Source organism: Schistocerca gregaria, chromosome 7 (assembly GCF_023897955.1).
Source record: "Schistocerca gregaria isolate iqSchGreg1 chromosome 7, iqSchGreg1.2, whole genome shotgun sequence".
NCBI lineage: Eukaryota > Metazoa > Arthropoda > Insecta > Orthoptera > Acrididae > Schistocerca > Schistocerca gregaria.
The window spans coordinates 296,502,683-296,526,389 of NC_064926.1; positions in this window are offsets into that span (position 1 = coordinate 296,502,683).

The following is a 23,707-nucleotide window of genomic DNA, read 5'->3' on the forward strand; positions in this document are numbered from 1 at the left end:
GAGAGAAGCATTGGTTCAGGAAAGTTTCTTCACAAAACCGGGACGAGAGTTTGCAGCAACATACTCTTCGTTATCCGTCAAGTCTTTGTTATGACGATACGCTATGTTTACAAATATTTAAAGCGTCGATCGCTAGGATAGGCTTTAACTACGCGCACTTCAAGAAGCCTCTCCATTATGTTTGCCTTCATCCCTGTGTCCGTGTGAAGAAGTGGGCGATATCAATCATCTGTCTCTGACTACATAAATCGTTTGGTCCAGTGTCCAGTGTTTCCTAAGACTTAAGATACTGCAATGTTAATTATTATATTACGAAACACACATTATTATTTCTGTAGAACTATGGAATTTTGTGGTTTCGTGCACAAGGTGATTTTGCTAAATGGGGAGAAATTGCAGGAAATGATTCCTAAGTGATTAAAAAGTAGAAACAGTCTTGTTAATTGGGACTAACATAAAGCTTGATTAGAGTTTATTTAAAATTTGATAATTGTAAGAGTAATGAACAATTTACATTAAACCCATTTGATATGTAAACACGTTCTTCACTCCCTTATCTTTGCATGTTACATTGTTAATGTTTCGGGAATATTTTCAGAAGGATAGATGGATTCTAACAAAGTTTAACTGATCGCCATATGAAGTAAGGACGTCGAATGTTCAATGTAAATGAAATCGGATGTACCCGAAAAAACCATAACTGATTGTTAATGTTCTCATTGTACATAAACGATCTATCAGGAAATGGCATAACTACTAGCTGACAGTTTGCTGACGATGTTCTGTTTCTCGAGTACAGTATCGTCAGCGCTAGAACGAAATGCCGAAGGACTTAGAAATTCTGGTCTTCTTCATCATTGAATTACCACTCTTCTGTACCCTGTCGTTCTGTTTATCACATTTTTACCGATATGTAACATTTCAGTTGCCATTAAAATGTTGGTTTTTCTATGACAGCCAATTAGTAGCCTATGAGGGACCATTGTAGGATTTCTGACGACAGACACTATTTGCCACTGATATTATATCATGATGGCTACATAAAGCCGACATCAAATTGACATGAAGTTTGCTACATACTTGGATATGCTAATGACTTGCATTTCTCCACAACCGCATGAACGGGGTGTCTGTAACGCTACATATGGGCTGTATACAAGAATAAGATCATATGTTGCATTTTTAGTCCTCAGATAAAATCGAAACAGGAGCGTAACTATGCTGGGCGAAGTAGGACAATGCCCCAGAGTTCAAATAACTAGGAGCTCCCTGTTACCCAACAGTAAAAAAGAAAAAAGGGTGATAAAATTTAAAACGAAAGGGAAAAGTTCAAATTACTTATGAAATCTTTTTTGAAGTAACACGTTTTCAAAACGGACTAAAAAGTATAAGATATTTCTCCTAGCTCCACATAGATTCCCAAACCCAGACCGATATTCTTGAAAATTTGCGCTTGTGAATTTTTGATAGCCATGGCAATATTTTTCCTAACCCACTAGCAAATTTGGTGCAGTAAAAATCACATGAATTATAGTGCGAGTTTTCTCAACGAACAGAATTAAATACACCAAAATCCCTCATTATAATTTAAAGACATTCGATTTACTTTCGAGTGAAAATAATTAATTAAAACAATCTGTCTTTGTAAGTAAAGAAAAACAACTGATTTTCACATTTCCGAAACCCAAGATGTACAATTTTCTTGCAGTCTATGTAATAGAGTACACATTGACCACATAACCTACAAACAGACAATATAAAAGGACAACGCAAAGCCACGATATCGGATCCTGAGTGCAGAACAGTAGAATGAGTCTTAAAACACTCACTTTCCTTAAAGCTAAAACTTTAGTGTGTGAACCCCCTTTCGCCAATCCGAGAAGAGGTGGAGCAAAAGAGCAGCACAGTGAAATAGAAGCGAAAACATTTGTCATCTTGGCTTACAATGTGGCTGTGCGAGCCTCTTCCCATCGATGATAGATTATGGTGCATTTTCGCAGTGATAACCACAACCAAAAAATTTTTTCAAATGTTCTGAGCACTATGGGACTGGCCATCTGAGGCCATCAGTCCCCTACACTTAGAACTACTTAAACCTAACTAACGCAAGGACATCACAAACATACATGCCACAGGCAGGATTCGAACCTGAGACCGTAGCAGCAGCGTGGTTCCTGACTGAAGCGCCTAGAACCACTCGGCCACCACAGCCGGCTAACTCAAATCCCAGCTTATAGATTCGACAGAGCAGAAATAGCGAGCCAGAGTGTTGTTGCGTGCCCATTGACACACAACCAGCGTGCTAATGGCATGACAATCCAGGTTCTAGCTTCGATGTGTACAGGCGTCTCATGCCTCCGTCGCAGTTTAGGTCACATCTCCCACCCCTCCAATTAATTGCTGGCGTTTCAGGTTCAGAAGCGCAAACCTGCAGGTCTTCGGAATTAGAAGGTTGTGCTGCATTCCATACAGCACCAACTCGCGATTTTTTGACAGAAGTACGCTGCTCTGCACTTGTCACGTTACGCTTTCACTTCGCAGATTTTGTGTGTATTTCTTTCATATATGCGTGCGCGGACGCGTGTGTGTATGTGTTTGTGAGTATATGTATGCGCTCGTTTCTTTGGTTATTGGACGACGTCTCACTGCATTGGGAATTTCACGTACACTGGAAACGTATAATTAAGTAAACACTTAGGAATTTAGAAATGAAAACAGAAATGAATCAAAGTGATGCATGAGAACGTTTCAATGAATATTATCACGATCTGTCATAAACGGACTGACGGTAAAGTCTGATGACACACATCCATTGCTCCTACTTAAGCTTGGTGAGGTTTACAACGAGTTTAGTTTACCTGACTTGTTCCTCGGGGTCAATGGTCCTGATGAAATGTTACTCCAGTATCTCTGCGTAGATAATATGAGACTTCTTTCGGTCCTTTGCATTCTAAAGCTTCACCCTAGAGCACTATGAGAGGGAAAGTATTACAGTGTTTCCAAAGCATCGTAAATTTTACTAATCAAAATTTTATTCAAAAGAAGTCAAAATTTATAGGTTATGCACACGTAAAATACAATTATTAGATACGAAATGGCATTTTATATACAAAATAAGTGCAAATGGTCCTGTTTCATACAGTGTAATGACAACGTTACGGCTTAAAGTGTTTTGGTAACGAGGCTGCAATTTACGTTACGCACTAGACATAGATTTTTATCATTATTAGTATCATTTAAAAAAATTACACACAAAATTACAGCCTTCTACTAAGGGCACAGTCTAAGAAGAACTAACTGGCTTTCTTCCACGTTCTCTCAGGCATTCATCCTCCGATTCCATATTTTATGCTTCAAAGTCTGGGTATACATTATTGCTATCTGTAGGCAAAACATTAGTCTTCTTCAAGAATATCTTACTTTTCATTACACTCTCCACTTTCTGTGTCTTTGTCAGCTACTTTAAGCAGAGCATCCAGTGTGTTGGTTTGAAAATCAAGCTTTGCACCATCCACATTGTTCTAATATCAGTATTAAAAAAATGAAATTATCTCTGGAGAGAACGAATTGTGATGTAACACTTTTCTATCTGCGACTGCTCGTTGTTTCACCTAAGATACCATACTAATTTAAATTCTAAGCGATAAAACAAATATGTCGACTATTAGGAAACAGGCACATCGTTAATAACAGTTGTAATATTTGCAGAGCACAAGTCTCAGCAACACCGATGAAGTCAGGCAATAAATAATTCAGCCATTGTTAAGAGCAGCGTTTTCCTTGAAGGTACTGCAGAGCACGTATCGATCATGTGTCTAGATTGACGGAACCGCGAAGGCATACCATCTGAAACCCTGAATTTTACAGGTGCGAAATGAAATGAAACGTCGTGTTACTTGGGCTTCCCGTCGGGTAGACCTTTCTCCGGGTGCAAGTCTTCCGATTTAACGCCACTTCGGTGACTTGCGCGTCGATAGGGATGAAATAATGATGATTAGGAGAAGACAACATCCAGTCCCTGGACAAAGAAACTCTCCAACCCAGTCGGGAATCGAACCCGGGCACTTACGATTGACATTCTGCCACGCTGACCACTCAGCTACCGGTGGCGAACACGGGGTTCAAATCTAGGGTTGAATAAGTAGTTTATTAAGGGAATTCGCTTGTCCTGTTGTTTCTTAATACTCCAGCGAAAAACCGATTCACCATGTCTATACAGTCGCAAACATTATTAAATATCTAAGAAGTAACGAAATCGAAAAAATATTAAGACTTTATTTTTCTTTTCTTTTGCTACTCCGCGTTGGGTAGCTTTTTGTCTATCGCAAGATTATTGTTCTGATACATTGACGGAACTAACGAGACTCTCATACTGAATGTGTTATACGAACTTTGTTATTTTTAATAGGTGCTAAAATTATAAGATGAGTATTGGTTAAAAACAGTCTTGGTTGCATTTTTATTTTTATTTTTCAATGACGCATTTCTCCTTATTTGGGTATCTTCAGGTTATCTTTTCTAGATGGACACGAGAGGCACCATGATCTGCATAACACGTTCCCGTTCGCAGGAGCGAGTTGACTCGCTCCTGTGAATGTCGTAATTGTTAACATAACACTTTAGTGTCGTAATTGTTAACGTAACACTTCCTAATTAACCTCACTAACGACTGAATTTGCGACCACGCACTCAAGCAATTCCTTATCATTTGGGTGGTGATGATAATCACTTTCAAAATGCGAAATACAATCTTGAAAATCGACCCACGACTAACTTTTCCTCTTTCCCCTTTAATTTACGCCGGCCTCCTAATACTTCTCGGTTCTTCACTAGAGAGATTATCTGCGTTTTTGCTGTTTACCTTTCAAACTTTTTTGACGAATAGCATTAGCAACACCTGACACACTGAGTCATAATATTGAGTGCACTTACACTACATGGGCATGAATTATTGCAGTGATGTTTCGCTTCATGTGTAGGAAACGACCTAGCGAACGACGTTTTATCTTACGAGTGGCCCAATTTGTTGCCGCTCTTCTCTGCGTACAATGCTAATGTGGCACAGATATTTTAATGTCTACTGCAATATAATTAAGTTATTTGGGCACCTATTTTTGAAACAGCTGATTTAATGTTTGTTCAACTCAGGTTATTTAAGTTGTATTCTGAATCCTATGTGTACCCATGGTATGGTGGTCTCCGGCTTGGTAGTTCAGCCTGTTCCGTCAGAGAGTTAACACCTACGATACACTTGGAACAGGTGTCATTTCATGTTTGCCCCGAAGAAAGGCAACGAAGTATAACGTACAAAATGTGATTTAAAAAAAGGGGAAACGACACAGATTTGTTGTCAACATGTCCTCGGTCACGGGTTCGAAATCCGCCACCGCTTAAATTTTTATTAATAATCAGCATTGACGACCGAAAACTTCCGCATAAGAAGTCACGGTAATTCTGCCGATGGCCTTGTCAAGGAGGGCGGAGGAGCCGACAAACGCTCTGGCCACTCCCTTATCATTGGGATGGAAGATCAGCAATGATAAACGGCACGAGGATGCAGAAGGCCAAGGAAACCACTGCATTAAAGACACGTAACGTTTATACACAGGACATGTAATTGAAAAATGGTTGTGATGATCTCTACATTGGCGAAAGATTCCGGAATAGCACAATAGTCCCGCATTCGGATCTCCGGGAGGAGACTGCCAAGACTGAGGTGATCATGAGAAAACGTTTGAATAACCAACGAAAGGATAACGTTCTACGAGTGGGGGCGTGGAAATCCAGAAGTCTAAACATGATAGTGAAGCTATAACACCTGAAAATAGAAATGCAAAGGCTCAGTCTAGATATAGTAGGGGTCAGTGAAATGAAATAGAAAGAAGACAAGGTTCTCTGGTAAGATGATCGTAGAGTAATATCAGCAGCAGCAGAAGATGGCAAAACGGACGTAGAATTCTTTATCAATAGGAAGGTAGTGCAGAAAGTGTATTAGTTTGAACAGTTCAGTGATAGGGTTGCTGGACAGCAATCCAACAACAATGATAGTACAGGTATGCATGCCGACGTCACACATCTATATCTACATTCATACTCCGCAAGCCACCCAACGGTGTGTGGCGGAGGGCACTTTACGTGCCACTGTCATTACCTCCCCTTTCTGTTCCATTCGCGTATGGTTCGCGGGAAGAACGACTATCTGAAAGCCTCCGTGCGCGCTCGAATCTCTCTAATTTTACAATCGTGATCTCCACGGGAGGTATAAGTAGGGGGAAGCAGTATATTCGATACCTCATCCAGAAACGCACCCATTCGAAACCTGGCGAGCAAGCTACACCGCGATGCAGAGCGTCTCTCTTGCAGAGTCTGCCACTTGAGTTTGCTAAACATCTCCGTAACGCTATCGCGGTTACCAAATAACCCTGTGACGGAACGCGCCGCCCTTCTTTGGATCTTCTCTATCTCCTCCGTCAACCCGATCTGGTACGGATCCCACACTGATGAGCAATACTCAAGTATAGGTCGAACGAGTGTTTTGTAAGCCACCTCCCTTGTTGATGGACTACATCTTTTAAGGATTCTCCCAATGAATCTCAACCTGGTACCCGCCTTACCAACAATTAATTTTATATGATCATTCCATTTCAAATCGTTCCGCACGCATACTCCCAGATATTTAACAGAAGTAACTGCTACCAGTGTTTGTTCCGCTATCATATAATCATGCAATAAAGGATCCTTCTTTCTATGTATTCGCAATACATTACATTTGTCTATGTTAAGGGTCAGTTGCCACTCCCTACACCAAGTGCCTATCCGCTGCACATCTTCCTGCATTTCGCTACAATTTTCTAATGCTGCAACTTCTCTGTATACTACAGCATCATCCGCGAAAAGCCGCATGGAACTTCTGACATTATCTACTAGGTCATTTATATATATTGTTAAAAGCAATGGTCCCATAATACTCCCCTGTGGCACGCCAGATTTTACTTTAACGTCTGCAGACGTCTCTCCATTGATAACAACACACGTTGAAAATGAAGAGACAGAGAGAAAGTATGAGGATATTGAAAGGGTAACGTAGTACGTAAAGGGAGGTGTAAATCTACTAGTCGTAGGGGAATGGAATGTAGTTGAAGGGGAAGGAGTAGAAGAATGGTTTCAGGAGAATAGGGGATTGGGACAAGGAATGGGGGAGGAGTAAGACTAACTTAGTTCTGTAATACGTTTCAGCCGGTAATAACGAATGCTCTGCTCACGAATCACAAGAGGGAAGATTTGAGGTAGATTACATCATGGTAAGACAGAGATTCCGAAAACAGATACCGGCTTGTAAGTCGTACCTGGAGCGGATATAGACACATATAGCAATGTAGTAGTGATGAAGAGTAGGACGAAGTTTAAGACTCAGGATGATACGCAAAGAAGTGGGTTACGAAAGTACCAAGGAACGACAAAATATGCTTGATGTTCTCTAAGGCTATAGATACAGCAATAAGGAATGGCTCAGTAGGCAGTGCAGTTGAAGAGGAATGACAATGTCTAAATGGGCAATCGCAGAAATTGGTACGAAAGCCTTAGGTACAAACGAGGTAGCTCCGAAGAAACCATGACTGACAGAAGAAATACTTCAGTGGTTCGATGAAACAAGAAAGTACAAAAATGTTCAGGGAAATTCAGGAGTACAGAATTACAAGTCCCTGAGAAACGAAATAACCAGAAAGTGCAGCGAAGCTAAGACGAAATGGCTGCTTACAACACTTGAATAAATCGAAAAACAAATAATTGTCATAAAGATTGACTAAGCACACAGAAAGTCAAAATTATTTTCGGTGAAATGAAAGAAACGATGGCAACATTAAGAACTCAATGGGAATTCCACTGTTAAATCCTGAGAAGAGAGCGAACAGGTGCAAAAAAAGTACACTTACGACTTCTATGAGGGAAGAAGAATTGCCTCATGTGACAGAAGAAGAAACAGGAGTATATATAAAAGAGATAGGTGATCTAGTATTGGAACCAGAGTTTAAGAGATCTTTGAAGACTTAAGATAAAATAAGAGTGAATAAATAGTCAATTTATCAGCAGGAGTTTTAAAATTATTGGGGAAAGCATCAACAAGACGTCTGTTCACTTTGTTGTGTGAAATATTTGAACCTGGTGGCATACATCTGACTTTCGGAAAAATATCGTTCACACAAATCCGAAGACGGGAAAAGCTGACAAGTGCGAGAATCATCGCACAGTTAGCTTAACAGCTCATGTATCCAAGTTGGTGACAAGAATAATGTACAGAAGAATAGAAAACAAAATTGAGGCTGTGTTACATGACGACCACTTTGGCATTATGAAAGATATACTCACTAGGCAGGCAATTCAGACGTTGCATTTGATAATGGAGGCAAGACTGAAGAAAAATAAAGACACTTTCCTAGTCTCTATCTACCTGAAAAAAAGCTGCAAAATGGTGCAAGATGTTCGAAACTCTAAGAAAAATGGAGGTAAGCTACGGGGAGAGCCGGGTGATATGTAATAAGTACAAAAGCCAAAAGGAAATAAGAAGAGTAAACTAAGATGAAGAAAGTGCCTAAGTTAAAATAAATCAGGGGAAGAGGAAAGCAATGGGAAATAGCAGAAAAGAGAACAGCGAGAAACTTTATATCGGGATTAATGGTTACGAAATAGATGAAGTTAAGGTATTGTACTACCTACGCAGAAAAATAACCAAATGACGTAAGGAGCAAAGAAGACATTAAAAACAGACTAGTGCAGGCAAAAAGGGAATGCCTGTCCAAGAGAAGCAATTAGTTTTGAACATAGGTCTTAATTTGAGCAAGAAATTTCTGTGAATGTACATCTGGAGTATAGCATTGTTTGGTAGTGATTTATGGACTGTGGAAAAACCGGAGCAGAAAGATATCGAAGCGTTTCGTATGTGGTGCAACAGACGAATGTTGAAAATTAGGTGGAGTGATAGGGTAAGGAATGAGGAGATTCTGTTCAGAATCGAAGACCGCATCAAACCAGTCAGAAGACTGATGATTCAAAAGAAAATCCTAATGTGGCCACAGGTATGGTACGTGGGCAGAATGTGTGACGGCTTTGAAGACACACCACGTCATCAAATACCTGGTCACATGTCGTAGAATATCGAATGTCATTGTCGTTCAGAGCATCGATCTCATATTGTCCCTGTGTTTTTTCCGTAACAGTTTTATCGTAATTTGGAACTCGATGTTAGTGGAAGTGGTTTAAGCGGGATCCAGTTAATCAGAGAGGCTTTTTCATCTTGATAGAAAAAGCTTATAGCACTGATCTATGTTAATCGAAGGCTGAAAGATAAATAAGCAGTTGCTCTAGGTGTGAATACATTGATTTTTGTAGAGTACATTGAAATTACGTTTATCAGGAAGCTACATTCTACTTTTTTTTACGTGCTGGAGACCGGAAGGGAGATTATAGGACTTAAGGTGAGAGGTCGGTGAGTCTTTTAGGCATATGATGATAAGTTTATGAGAAAATAATTGTGTTCTTCATTTCGAAGCTATTATAGTAGTTATATGCCACTTAGCGTCGATTTAGCGAATGTTGTTGGCTGCAGATAAGTACATCGATTATCACAACTGTCACACTGGCTCTGCATATGTTGTTATCCTTTCCTTGTCATACTTAAAAATGTATTCTAAAAATGTAAAACAATATTACCTGTTATAGAAGAACTTTAGTAAACGTCGGAGAGCACACAATTAAAATCTAATACAGGGTGTTTCAAAAGTAGACAGTACACTTCAAGGAAAGAATTCTTCGTATAACAAAAGGAAAGAAGACCATAAAAAGTATACTGTAAGATCTATGAACAATTTTTTATTGCTGCAAGCTCTTCGCTTTCTCTGTTTTAGAGCAGGTAGTATGGACCGAAACAACAAAAAAGTATTCTCTGAGAATGGACTCTAAAATGCATACTTTAATAGCTATGAGCACTTCTTTATCTTCACTACTATAAATATGTCTCTCCTACTGATAAAATGCTCATATCTGCTTAAAATGCATACCTTAACAGCTACGAGCACTCGTTAACTTTCATTACTGTGAAAGATGTGTCTCCTACTAAAAACGTCCTCATAGCTGTTAAGGTATGCATTTTACAGCTCGTATTCACAAAAGTTTTTATCATCTAGTTATGTGGGTAACCCATTTCTGAAGTTATGCAGTAGAGTATTGAAACATCCTGTAGTTAATGAGTACAGTACTGGCGATAGTTCAGTTTATTGGCTCGTTCCAAGGCGATGCATGTACTCACATTCGTAGCAACAAGAAATCTGTAAATACTATACATGGGGGAAGGAAACAAAGCAAATGTGCAACATTATACGTTGGTGGTTTGACAAATCAACACACGTAGCAGACGCGTATTGTACATGGTGATTCAGCTGTCTTACCGACACGGTTATGCAACCTACAATGTCATATATTACCTCAAAAACGAAAGCGAGATTTATATATTCTTTCCCTTGCTACGTGCAATCTGTTAATGCTACGAAATAAGTCAATAAGTAACAGGAACTTTACGTGAGAAATATTATGTCGTTAACTTTTGTGGTGGTTCACATTTTCACTGGAGACCACGGTTTTCGAGTTATTCAAGGAAAACATGCAACAGCGAAATTCAATCGCACCTCCACCCCAACTCATCCCTCACCAGCATGGATATCTTGCATGTAGTTCGTGGCACTCAATCCTGCCACTACACAAAAATTCCCGACTATGCCAAACATTTTCGGTATTTGATCATTTTTGGTCTGTGTTGATTCCGTTACTACGACACCAGGATTGTCTGCTATTACATCAACATTATCAGTTCAAGTGTACCTATTAGGCCAATGAAAAAATACGAATTGTGTAGATGTTACTCTAAAACTAATTACGATGGCAATTCGATCGTAACTTAACTCTTACAAGTACATTAGTTCAACAGTCAGAAGGCCTGACGAATACAACGATATCGTTATTTTGTGCTGTTAAAATTCACAATCATTAAGGTACAATTTACAGAAACGTAATTTTACATCCTGTAAGTGTTCGTCTAAGTCACTGGTCTAATGATGCCTGGTAATGAAGACTGAAAACGCTCGAATATGGGAAATTACCCAGGTTGTCTCACATTTTTCTAAAGTAATGTGAGGGAGTACCAGGACAACATAATAGAGATCCTTACGGGCAGGGGCTGATTATGGTTGTGGAATGCGTTTGGTTCCTTTTGAACGTTATTCTTGACCAGTCTAGAACTAGTTCATCTAACGAAAACGTGGCCAGTACAAAATGTAATGATATCAAATTTCCCACAAAATGATGTTTACCTTTTTCCATAAGACAAACAGTTTGCGTGCCTAAACTGACAGTTGTAGGGGCAGCGGAATCGCCCTACATAATAGATCTATATACGTATTGGAATATGCGGGGTACGGGTATATTGCAAGTAGTCCAAATAGTAAATGTTTCTGTAGAACCAGATAAAACAGAAGAATGGGAGAAGGAAATTCTTTCTTACATAGAAAAGTCAACCAGTAATATACATAACACTACCATATGATGAAACAGTTAACTTAAGGTTTTTGATGTTCGTTAAAATTTTATCACCTCTTCTCGTACAAGTAGATGCTGCGTGAGTATTTGCTTCAATATTCAGATTCTTGCTGAAGCCATTGATTGGGAGTAAGATTAGTGAAACGCATTACAACTCCTGGACCCTTGGCGGCCACTGGTGGTGGTCAGTGTGGAGAGTCTGCTGTGCGTGCCCGGGACTGCCCCGGGGCGCCGAGCGGCTGCCTGGCAGAGACGGGGGTTGATATACACCCTGCGGCCACCGCCCCGGGCGCCGCCGCCGCTGCCCCCGGCATCAATCACGTCTGCTAGTGGGCACTGCCCAGCTCCAGGCAGCCGACGCCCTCCAACTGCGCTGTTTGTGGAGATCGGCAAGATCAACTAGCGACCCTGGGCCTTATATGTACCCGACTCCAATGTTAATATGGGAGCAGCGTTGTACTTGACTAATAAATTAGCTTTAGCACTTGTGTTTTATTTAGGAATTAAGTTCCGTTTCCAGGGTCTCCCATTTTCTTTCTTAGGACTGAGTACAGATAAAAACATGGAAATCAGTTTAAAATATTCACTAATTTTTCAGTGTTTAATTCTAAAACTACTGATATATACAGTCGTAAACCACCGTATGTGTTGTGGAGTGTAGCCTGTACCATTGTTTGTCATTTTCTTTCCTGTTCCACTCGCAAATAGAGTGAGAGAACACCGACATAGGCCTCCTTACTGGCAATATTTTCTCTTTCTTTTCTTCGTGGTCCTTACCCGAAAAGTACGTTGGCGGCAGTAGCATCGTTAGGTATTCATCGTCAAATGTGGGTCTTCTAAATTTTCTCAGATCGTCTCCTTCCCTCCAGGAATTGCTACTTACATGTAACACGTCAGCCTCAGTTGCAGATCACTACCTTCATTTCTATTCCCTTCGTAGGCAAAGCATCCTATGAAATAGTGCGACTCTTTTAAGTCCCACGGCCATAAGAATATGAATAACAGCCTCAAAAAGAACTTTGTGCACTCGTTAAAGAGTACTAATGCCAAATTATTCCGTTCAGGGATGTACAAAATCACCTGCAGTAATAGCCCGAGTTAATACATCAGCCAGACAGGGAGAGCCCCCTCAGCTAGATGTAAAGAACATACACCCACGAAAAGTGGTGATCGCCCTCGTGGCTCGACTCTTGCCGACCACCTTGTTCAGTTGGTCCATGCTCCTAATCCACCAAATAACACAGAGGTAATAAATTGCGAGCTTACAGGCACTAGGCTTGACATTCTTGGGGAGTTTCAAATCGTTAAACACCTGTTGCTTGATAAAGAAAACATATTAATAACCAGCTAAAATGGAGATAGCAGAATTATTTCGAAGGTTTTCAACCTTTGCGTCACCGCCCATGGTGTTACGTTGTCTTTGCAGTCACCGACGCCTGACTCCACTTTTCATTTAGTCGGATAGTAATGTACTCTAAAATGGAGGAACAATTTTGCCGAGTAATAGCTAGTGTTTCTTACGGGCTCCGAATCCGTTATAGGGTTCTCCTTGTCCTCAGAAGTAATTTCCATCACATATTACACCATTAAAAGTTTTAATGTTTATATTAATCCAGTTCCTAACGTAAAGGTAGCTACTGTTATGCATCTATATTTCCACGCGCGCATGCGCATGACCGTCAGCGGCGCTCGGTACATTCTGTAGCTGGTCGCCGCGATTAGTTCCGGCGCAGCCCTCGCGGCCAGCTGACCTCGTGCGCGTAGTGGGGCCTCCTAAAATAATGGCAACTGAGGCTGACGTGTTATATGTTTAATTGCCACAGTTGCTGACGGAACTGCACGATGTTAAAAATTCTTATATTTCTATTTGCGTTCCCGAAGCATGTCTCTTAGAACTTACCAGTAACAAATCTTGCAGGTCGCCTCTGAATTGCTTCGACGTTTTTCTTTACTCCGATCCTATGCGGGTGCCAAAAACTCAAGTAGTGCTCAATAACAGGTTGTAAAAGTGTCCTGCATGCGTTCTCATTTATAGAAGAAGTGCCAAATTTTGCTAAAATTCCTCCAATAAGCCGAAATCGACCATTCGCCTTCCCTACCACAAGCCTTACACGATCGCTCCGTTTCATATTGCTTTGCAGCATTACTTCTAGATGTTTAATAGATATGACTCTGTCCAATGTTTAACTACTAACGTTCACTCGAAGACTATGGGTTTTTTTTCTACTCATTTGCAGTAAATTACATTTTCCTGCATTTCGAGCTAGTTGACATTCATCACACCAAGTAGAAAGTTTATCTATGTCGTATCCTACTACAGCCACTCTTCTATTACACCACAGCATCAACATCACATAGATGCAGATTGCTGCTCACTCTGTCCACCACATCATTTATGGATGTAGAGAATAACAGCCGCCTCACCACAGTTGCCTGTTGACGATACCCCTGTCTTGATGAACAGTAGCCGTCGAGACCTAAGTACTTGGTTCTGCTAGTTAAGAAGTCCTCGAACCCCTCATATATCTGGCACCCCACTTCGTACCTGCGGTAACAGCCGGCAGTGGATTACTGTGACCAATGCTTCTGGGAAATGAAGGAATATGGAACCTGCTTGTTACCATTTATCCGTGGTTCGCAGTATATCATGTGGGAAAAAGGTTAGATGAGTTTCACGTGTTCCGCATGAGGGGTGCTTTCTAAAACCGTGCTGATTCGTGGCCAGACGCTTTTCTCTCTCAAGGAAATTTAATGTATTGGAACGTTCACGAATTCTGCAGCAAACTGATATTAAGGATACTGGTCGGAATTTTTGTGTGCCCGTTGTTTCAGACTTCTTATATGCAGGAATCAGTTGCGCTTTCTTCCATTGGCTAGGCACTCTGCGCTGAGTAAGAAGTCAGTGCCGTAGAAAACTCTTTGTGAAACACAACTGGGGCTCCATCCAGAACTAGCAGCTTGTTTGTTTCCTTTCAATTGTTTCTCCACTGCAGAGGACCCTATTTGTGTGTCCCCCATATAGGAATTCGTGCGATGGTCAAGGGACGCTACATTAGTACGATTCTTCTGCTGAAACTCCACTTTCTCTCTAGTTGCGGCGTGTGTCACCCTTTGCAACTGGTGGCCATTTGAATAAAACGTTTTGTGAAAGTGTGCTCAATGTGAAGGTTGTGCGTACCTATGCACGTCTATTCAAAGAAACCGGAGAGCAGTGCGGCAACGAACAAAACCGTCCCCGTCTTGCACCAGGCGGGATTTTGGTTTATATGAACGTTGACGTGAAGTATTCCTTTCCGTTGTAGTTAGATTTGATGTAATTATGAAGTTTAAACTATTCAGAGGAAAGAAACGATTCAAAAGTTTATGGTACAGACTTCCCTTACTTACAAAAATGGTTTAATTTCCTATATGTGAGGTCTTTTTACTTGTTTTTCATTTATTTTCTTCTGTTATAGTTCTCAGTTCCACATAAAGAGTAGCTACAGGCCAAATCTCGATGTTTGTCAGTGGTGAGCCTGGTGACACTGGATCTCGAATATAAATAAATATTCTCGGAATCCGTTTCATACTGTAACGTCACTGCAATTAATTTTGTAATCAACGATAGAGCGCTAAATGTGCACGATCGTTTCGTCACCAAACTTACCGTGTCCCACTTAGCTAAAATGGCCAAAATATGGTTCCTTAATAGTTGTAGCATGAAAGGAACGGAAGAATGCTCCTACACTGGTTTGATATTACAGAATATTTATTTTCATAAACGCAGAAATCTACGTTGCACGGCCTTCTAATCTTGTCGGCAGTCAGTAAGAGAAGAAAGAAAATTATAAAACAATCTAGGGGAAGCGATACCTATTACAAAAATGGCTCTGAGCACTATGGGACTAAACTGCTGTGGTCATCAGTCCCCTAGAACTTAGAACTACTTAAACCTAACTAACCTAAGGACATCACACACATCCATGCCCGAGGCAGGATTCGAACCTGCGACCGTAGCAGTCTTACGGTTCCGGACTGCGCGCCTAGAACCGCGAGACCACCGCGGCCGGCGATACCTATTACAGATACATTTTACATCAAAGGACGAATTACATAATATCACTGAATTACTTGCTTTGCTTGTGAAATTATATTATTGTTTGAAGTCTCAGCGATTGCACACAGAAATTACGCTATGGCATGAGTGAGAAAGATATTGTCTCCTTAGGTGATATATGCTTGGAATCTGTCCTTATTTTCTTGCAAGATGACCTAAATACATGAAAGTGTCCTCCAGATGCTTACCTATAATTCTGAAAAGGTAGATCTCAATACTGTGCATCTGCCAGTTTGCCAGGGGATTCTGAAACTGTACTATTTTTGGACGTGAAGGAGATTGCACACAAAAATGAAGCTGTAGACTGAGTGAGAATGACATCATCTCCGTAGCTGACACATCCTTGGAACCAGTCCATATATTCTTGCAAGATGACCTGATACATGGTACTTCCTTTCCGCAAAGCCTTAGTACCTGTATCTTTTGTGAAAGACGCCTACGACCGTTTGAAAATACTCCTTAATCACTCACTTTATAGCGCACCTATATGGAACGCTGGCCTCGATTAATACAGAATAAAAATAGCTATTTTATCCAATATGATTACCTCTCGTAACTACGATGACTGTAGGAGAGATTACGCAGAGCGTCAGTACTCACCAGAGTCTCAGCAGGGAATGCCTAACCGTCTCCCTTCGTCCGGGGCCCACACTCGGAGGCCGGAAGGACTCAGGGAGTCTGCACAGTGGCTATTTACAAACCTAACGGTCCCTGCTAACGCGCGGGGAAGTTATGTCTCTCTGGTCCAGTGCAGTATCACTCTACAATGGTAGGTTAAACTGCATCTCCACATTCAGAGAACCCACAGCATACAGCCCACGCATACGTCAGCAGATTACCCGCATTCACGTTTGCAGACTATACAAAGAGTGATAATATAAATCCGAACTATAAATATTATACTGACCTTCCATGAGTGCCAGAAGGTTACCCAGGTGTGTTTAGAGTTTATGACTGGTCTATTAAACCATGTAGCGGCACACAAGGAGCCGTTACAGTGAATACATGGAAAGTGTCGTCTCTGCATGTGCCAGGAATGCTGACAGTTGACCTCATTGCTGTACACGTTTCAATTGCGAGACTATTTTCACACGTGATGATGACATGGGTGGGACTCTGATGCCAATAATAGTAACAATGAATGACACGCTCTTAGTGGTTTCTCATTCTCACACGAGGTAGACAGCAAACTAGAGGCACTCAAACTTGTCGCCACCAAGAACTGTGGAATAATGACCAAGTGCTGAAAAAAATACGGTGGTCATGCTATTGGTTTAGTAATTCAACCTAATCGTGTTGCAATCGGCTCTACGGTGGCATCAGAGAGTAACCAGGATGTTTTTAGGAACAACCTGTTCAGCATTGCATGAAAGAAACATAAAAGTCTCTATGTGCTCTTATTCAATAAGAAAACACACCAGGGCATTCTGCGGTAGTGACAAAGCAATTTTGCTATGGAAACAACTTCGATATTGTTTTCCATGCTTCTTACTCATCTGTTCTGTCTTTGCTGTTGCACCAGCAATTTCTCAGTGGTCAAAATTGTTTCAAAGAAACGTTCGCGGCGGCCGTGAAATGATGTTGTTGACGTTGAGAAAAGTTTGTACAGCTGCAGGATATTACAATGAGACATGGCACAAGTTTGAAAATTTTTAAGTGATTATTCTGCAAAAAAGAAAACAGAAACTTACAGCTGAAATACATCACATAGATCTGTGTTTAGGAAGCCGCTGTCCGGTGAATGGTGAAAGGTAGTATTCTAGAATCGTTCCTTTCTGTTACAGTGGGTGTGCTTTGGTAGTAGCAAAATTGTTTGTACCGATACTTTTCCTTTTTATCCGGTTCTTGGATTTTATGTGGCACATTGCAATTATTTCTCATCTGAAAATTACATCTTTTCAGAGCAGCATTTACACAAAATGACCTCATTATTGTATACCCAGTCCAATGTATCCTCCTAACTTTCATGTAACCTGCTGTTCCCTCTAACACCATAGTCTCTAGAATCCATCTGTAATATATGTGTCAAATGCCTTGATCCTCTCTCCAGCGGTCCACGTTTGTCTGAGCTAGTTGTCCTCTTACACATTCCTTCATTTACCCGCCATACATTACGTTGATTTCAAGTTGTCAGACTTCCTTCACTACCTTCATCTAACACCAGTTTTTAAAGATACAGCCACCTCCTAACAACCATAAATAACATTGAATAAATATTTTCAGGGGGCGATGGCCCACCGCTTGATAATACCGATTACAGTTATAACATGGATGACTACACTGCCTACCACAAGTTTTAGAGACTGGTAATAATTTACAGTAACATATGATATTCGGGTATAATTCATAGTTTTATCATCTGACGATGATTTCGTTTTCCACCCATGATGCAGTGAATACTTTTATGAACCTGATGATGGTCAGTGTGCCGAAACTGATTGTATAAATAAAAAAAAAAAATTACCAGCAGCTGAAGGCGGCAATGTGGCATTACTCAAATTCTTCGGACACTAACAAGCGTTGCATTTCGAAGTATCATTCTCCACAGCTCGAAGCACTGAATAAGTCAAAGTTACTTCTTGGTAATGTGCGTCTTACTTGTAACACAGAGCTCTGTATTGGGCTGTTTGTGTAATGAAATGTAAATGCAATTGACGATAGTGCTTCGTAGTCTGTTGTATTAAACACAACCATGATGACGAGACAGATGTTAACTCTCGATTCTATTAAGAAAGCTTTCAACTTGTCTGCGGACATACGACGTGGAAAACCAGTCACGCGGTAATAACAAATAGGTGGGTGAATTTGTAAACCATCACTGAAAGCATCTAATACCGCCATCTTGAAGACTATGGTACGCCGTCACTATTGTCATCGACGCATCGTAGATGATGTGTGGTTGAATACGCACAATGTGTCAGTATTATGTTTTAACTGCACTTTACTTGAAAATTTGGATGTCACGATCGTCCCACAACCTCAGTTTCAAGGCAGATTGAAGGACTTTGCCACAGAAGATTCTCCCGCCTTCCAGGAAGTAAACACGTTTCGAAAATCCAGTTGTAAGTCAAGATGCAGTTGATAAATGGCGAGAATCGTTCCTCCGCAACTTGTTTCTCTTTAGATCCGCTTTCTTGTGCACAGCATGAACGAGTATTTCGTTTCTAGAGTTTTCATTTCTGCATCTATCTTCTCTGGTGCATTGTTTAACACTATTGGTAAATCCTGCTCATTTGATTTTGAGGAGGAGCCCGGGTATCGGATCCATGGAGCATAACAGGTACTGCAAAGATATTTTGAAACTTAATTCGTCTCTCAAATGGATAATTGTACCGTATTTCACACTGTTCCAGAAACTGCATTAAATTTTTGGACCTTGTTCACCTCTTGTGACAACCGAGTCGCCTGTTCCAGTATTACGTGATTATTGTAACTATACTTCTTAATGGCAATTTTCCCTTGTATGTCATAATCCCTGTTTTATCAATAGAGATATTCATGTTGTGAACTTCTTGCTGAGAAATCGACATACCCCAGTGGATGTCAGAATGACCCGTAGAGGGCGACGATACAATAAGCAGATGAAACATCGTAGGATCATGTGATTTTAATTACAGGTTTCACGCGACGGATAATTTAATCAAATGAATGAAACGGAATAATCCTAACATATGTGAAACACGGGGGCTAAAACTCACAAATATGGTAAAGGTAGGTCATTCAACAAACAACTAAGCGAAACAATTATCACAATAGAGACCTATTTATTATGATTCCCTACAGACTTCAAATTAAACGCATAATGCACAAATGACAGATAGTTACGACCACGAAAGACCAACGTGGTTTGCAGTTGAACAACACCGTGGCCTAGGTCGGATAATGCATCTGAAACGAACAAGTTAGAATCAACATGCAATTGAGACAGCAACTAAGTTTGCAGAAGACTGACTGTGATTAGTGACTGTTAATCAAGAAGGAAGGAAAGAACTGCAGAAGTAATGATACAAGCACCTGCAGCCTTGACATGTAGAGCCTGCAAATGCGAATCGGCGTACTTGAAATAAAAATGTGAAATTTCTAACGTTCATCTCAATCCTTCGCGCGCTGAGTACAACTCGGTTTGCCAATGCTGCTGCTGCTAACCACACATAATAGTTACCCGTGCGCAGGAGTGGATGCTGTCATGGCTGTAACACTGTCATCTGTGCGGCATCGAAGACTGCTCTCTCTCAGAATCTATAGAAGTCCCCCACTCAACTGAAGTTTCACCTGTCGAGCCTCGGATGGAGGAAGTTTTCTACGAAGTGAATTTCCACAGAGCGCTCAGAGAGAGAAATGAAATTTTACTCTCTACTTTTTAAGAGTGAGCTTCGTGCATGGTTTTGGTCGCTAGTGACAATGGTCCTTTCAAGCGTCAATCAATCAGATATGTTCTAACAGGGCAGTAGTGCCCCTTCCACACTCAGTTTTAATGTGGTTAATCACTAGTTGGGATTTTCAATCACGGGTTTTAGAAACAGACAGCATCTGATTCACACTACCTGTCCTAGTTTGTGTTTCCAACAATAACACCTCCTCCACGTACACAGAGGCGAGCTCTGGTTGCCCATTACTGATTCTATTTATATTAATCCATGGTACCTGCTCTTATCACCTCTAGTAGCCTGGTGCCAGCCTGCCAATTGATGGCGTCACGCTCCCAATTGCTGAGGTGCAGGATGGCGTCCACTCATTCCAGCATTTTCCAGCATGCGGTACATTTGCAGGGATCCTTTCCATAGAGCTCTGCACGCCGTTTCGCTTTCTGATTGTGGGGAAAAGTCGCGGTGCGCTCCCGGGGCTGGTGGACTTCCCACATTGAAAACAATCTTCTGTTACTCAATAATCTCCCATAGCTTAGAATACAAGCACAATTTTTGCCACCTAAGGAAGCACAGACGCCGCCTCTTCGTGGGCCTGGTCCACACTGAACACACCGGCCCTTGAAGTTCTGCCTGGCGTTTCGCCTCCCTCAACCAATGGAGGACTCTCAACCCCACAGGGCTAATTGCTCGACATTAGTCCTCCTTTCTCTGTTCTGCAAGGTTTCGCTCAATAAGCCTTCCGTAAGACTCTCAACTACTCGTTTAAGTAATCCTCCAGACAATGGAATTACCATGGAATTTTAGTAGTTAGAGATGGCTATCACCAATGTTAACTGTAGCAATACTCGTACTCTCCTTTTTGAAGGGAATTAATTTAGGTTAGCAAGGTTTATCGATTTATTGGAGTTTGATTATAATGCACTGCAGTTTTGATACAAATGATAGCTTATCGATGCTATGATCCCAAGCCTCCTTGAAAATTACATTCCTTTTTTTTTCATTATTATTTGATCATCTGTATATAGTAGAGTCCTAAAACATTTCATCGAGTTGATGTCGTAAGGTGACAATTATTTTCCAACCTCTGACAGGGTCATTCATGTACATGTCATACACAGTGGGAGACTGGTCACATCCTCGTCTGCCTTAATTGTTGATGTTATGTATGTAGACAAGCTACCCCCATTGTCTATTATAATTTTTGTCTCTTTGGCAGGATCTTTTACATAATTAATGAGAGGCGTTTGGAATCCTATATTTCCGTTTTTCTAGTCACTAGTGTTCTGACGTGTTTGATGAGGCCCACAGCGAATTCCTTTCCTGTGCCAATCTTTACATCTCAGAGACTTATCAGCGCCCTCAGCTTTTTCGTAATATGCCACAACAGGCGTTTATTGACTTTCAATATATTTTGGATAAATGGCAGCATCGGTCGTATATAATTAAATACTTAATTTATGTATCATTTTCGGTCTATAAAATAAACTATTTAAATGTTTACGACCGATGCTGCCATATATTCTAAGCACATTGCCACTAATATGATCGTAACGCACGCGGTTCGCAGTGAAAATAGGTATAAAAAAGTTTATTGCTGTTGTGGAAAGCTTTTTCATTTTCTAGAAACGCTGTGTGCACCTATAGCTGTCTTAAATTTCCATCAGCGCGAAATCTTCCTTTTCAGAAATCGACTTGTTCTTCTTGTCAGAGATAGATTGTCCGCCCCAGGTAGCTGAGTGGTGGCGGCCACTGTGGCCGAGCTGTTCTAGGCGCCTCAGCCCGCGTGACCACTACGGTAGCAGGTTCGAATCCTGCCTCGGGCATGGATATGTGTGATGACCTTCGGTTAGTTAGGTTTAAGTAGTTCAAAGTCTAGGGGACTGATGACTTCAGATGTTAAGTCCCATAGTGCTTAGTGCCATTTGAACCATTTTTAGGAAAAGCATTCGGAATTGTGGCTCCTTCTCGATACCAGTCATCACTTAAATTTAAGGTCAGCGTGTTCGGTCAGAAAGGCGCTAGCACCCTGTGATAAAAAAAACAACTGAGTAAAGGCTTCTACGATCAAATTTCTCGAATGTCCTATGACGCCCGCCCAGACCAAACGCAACGAACTTTTCCGAACAAAATAAATAAATACAATAAATAAATAAATAAAATAGCAGTCATGGTGACAGAATGTCAATCCTAAGGACCGGGATTCGACTCCCGGCCGGGTCGGAGATTTTCTCCGCTCAGGGACTGGGTGTTGCGTTGTCCGAATCGTCATCATTTCATCCCCATCGAAAGACTGGCACCTGGCAAACGGGCTATCCACCGGGAGGCCCTAGTCGCACGACATTTCCATTTTTAGAGATAGATTCATGCTATTGCTTCAGTCTATAAAATTTATAGCCTATATTAACGTGGCCAATACTTCTATAGTTGTTTGGGACACTTGTGTTTCCTTTCTGTAGCATGAGAAAAATTTTGGCTAGGTTGTATCCATTAGGTTCCCTAAACACTGTCCAGTATATAAACCAAAAAAGGAAAAAAGAGTCTACATGCGACGGAAGTTTGTAGATGTGATTTAAAAGCACAACAAATTACATATGTTGATAGAGTTTTTGGATGTCTTCTTCTGGGGTGTCGTGTCAAATTCTGTTCAATTCGTGGGTTAGATCGTCAAAATGTCGAGCTGGTTTGAGGGACCTATCCGTAATGCTCCAAGCGTTCTTAATTGGGCAGACATCCAGCGACCTTGCTGGGTAAGTTGGGGTTTGAAAAGCACGAAGGCAAGGAATTGAAACTTGCGTCGTGCGCGGGCGGGCACTATCTTGCTGAAATGGAGTCCCAGGAGGGCTTGCAATGAAGGGAAACAAAACGGGGAGTAGAATATCTTCAACTTACTGCTGTGCAGTAAGTACGCTGCGGATGACAACAAAGGGCGTTGTGCTATGAAAAGAAATATTGTATTCGGGACCATCATACCTGGCTGTCGCAGTGTGTGGCGGGTGACCGTCAGGTTGATATCCTACCTCTGCTGGTGTGTCTCCACACACGTCTTCTCTCATCATCAGGGCTCAGTTCGTGGCGCGACGTGTGAATGAAGACAGCGCAAACCCAGTTAATGAGATTCCATGCCGAATGTGCAGTGGTGTGGGGCACATCACTGCACACGCGCTTGTTGGTGTACAGAGCTCAATGTTAATCGGTGCTTGGGGCTCAGTTTCCTTTCTATGAGCCGCCTATTACTGGTCTTTACAATCGATAAATCTCCAGTTGTACGTCGGGTAGATTATAATGAGGATTCCGAGGCAGTGACTGCCTCTCTCACAATTCTTAGGTCCTCACTTTCTGCGGTCTCTCTATGTGGACTGCTTCAATCTTTACGTTGTGTTCAGCCATGGATCACACAGTTCAGCCAACATCGTCGAGGAGTGGCAGTTTCTTCGAGCCCAAATGCACATTCTCTTTAAGATGCTGATATCTGCGTATATTGCTCACGCGCCTGTTTGCAAAGCATAGTTACTACTGAAACTAATACATGGTATGAAATTCGGAAGGACTTTACGCCCTGGTATCGACTTGTCACTTGTTTAGTGTCCTTGCCAGCTGCGATCTGAATTGCACTGCAGCGTCACACATTCATCCATCTGCCGCCAGAGTTCACAATCGT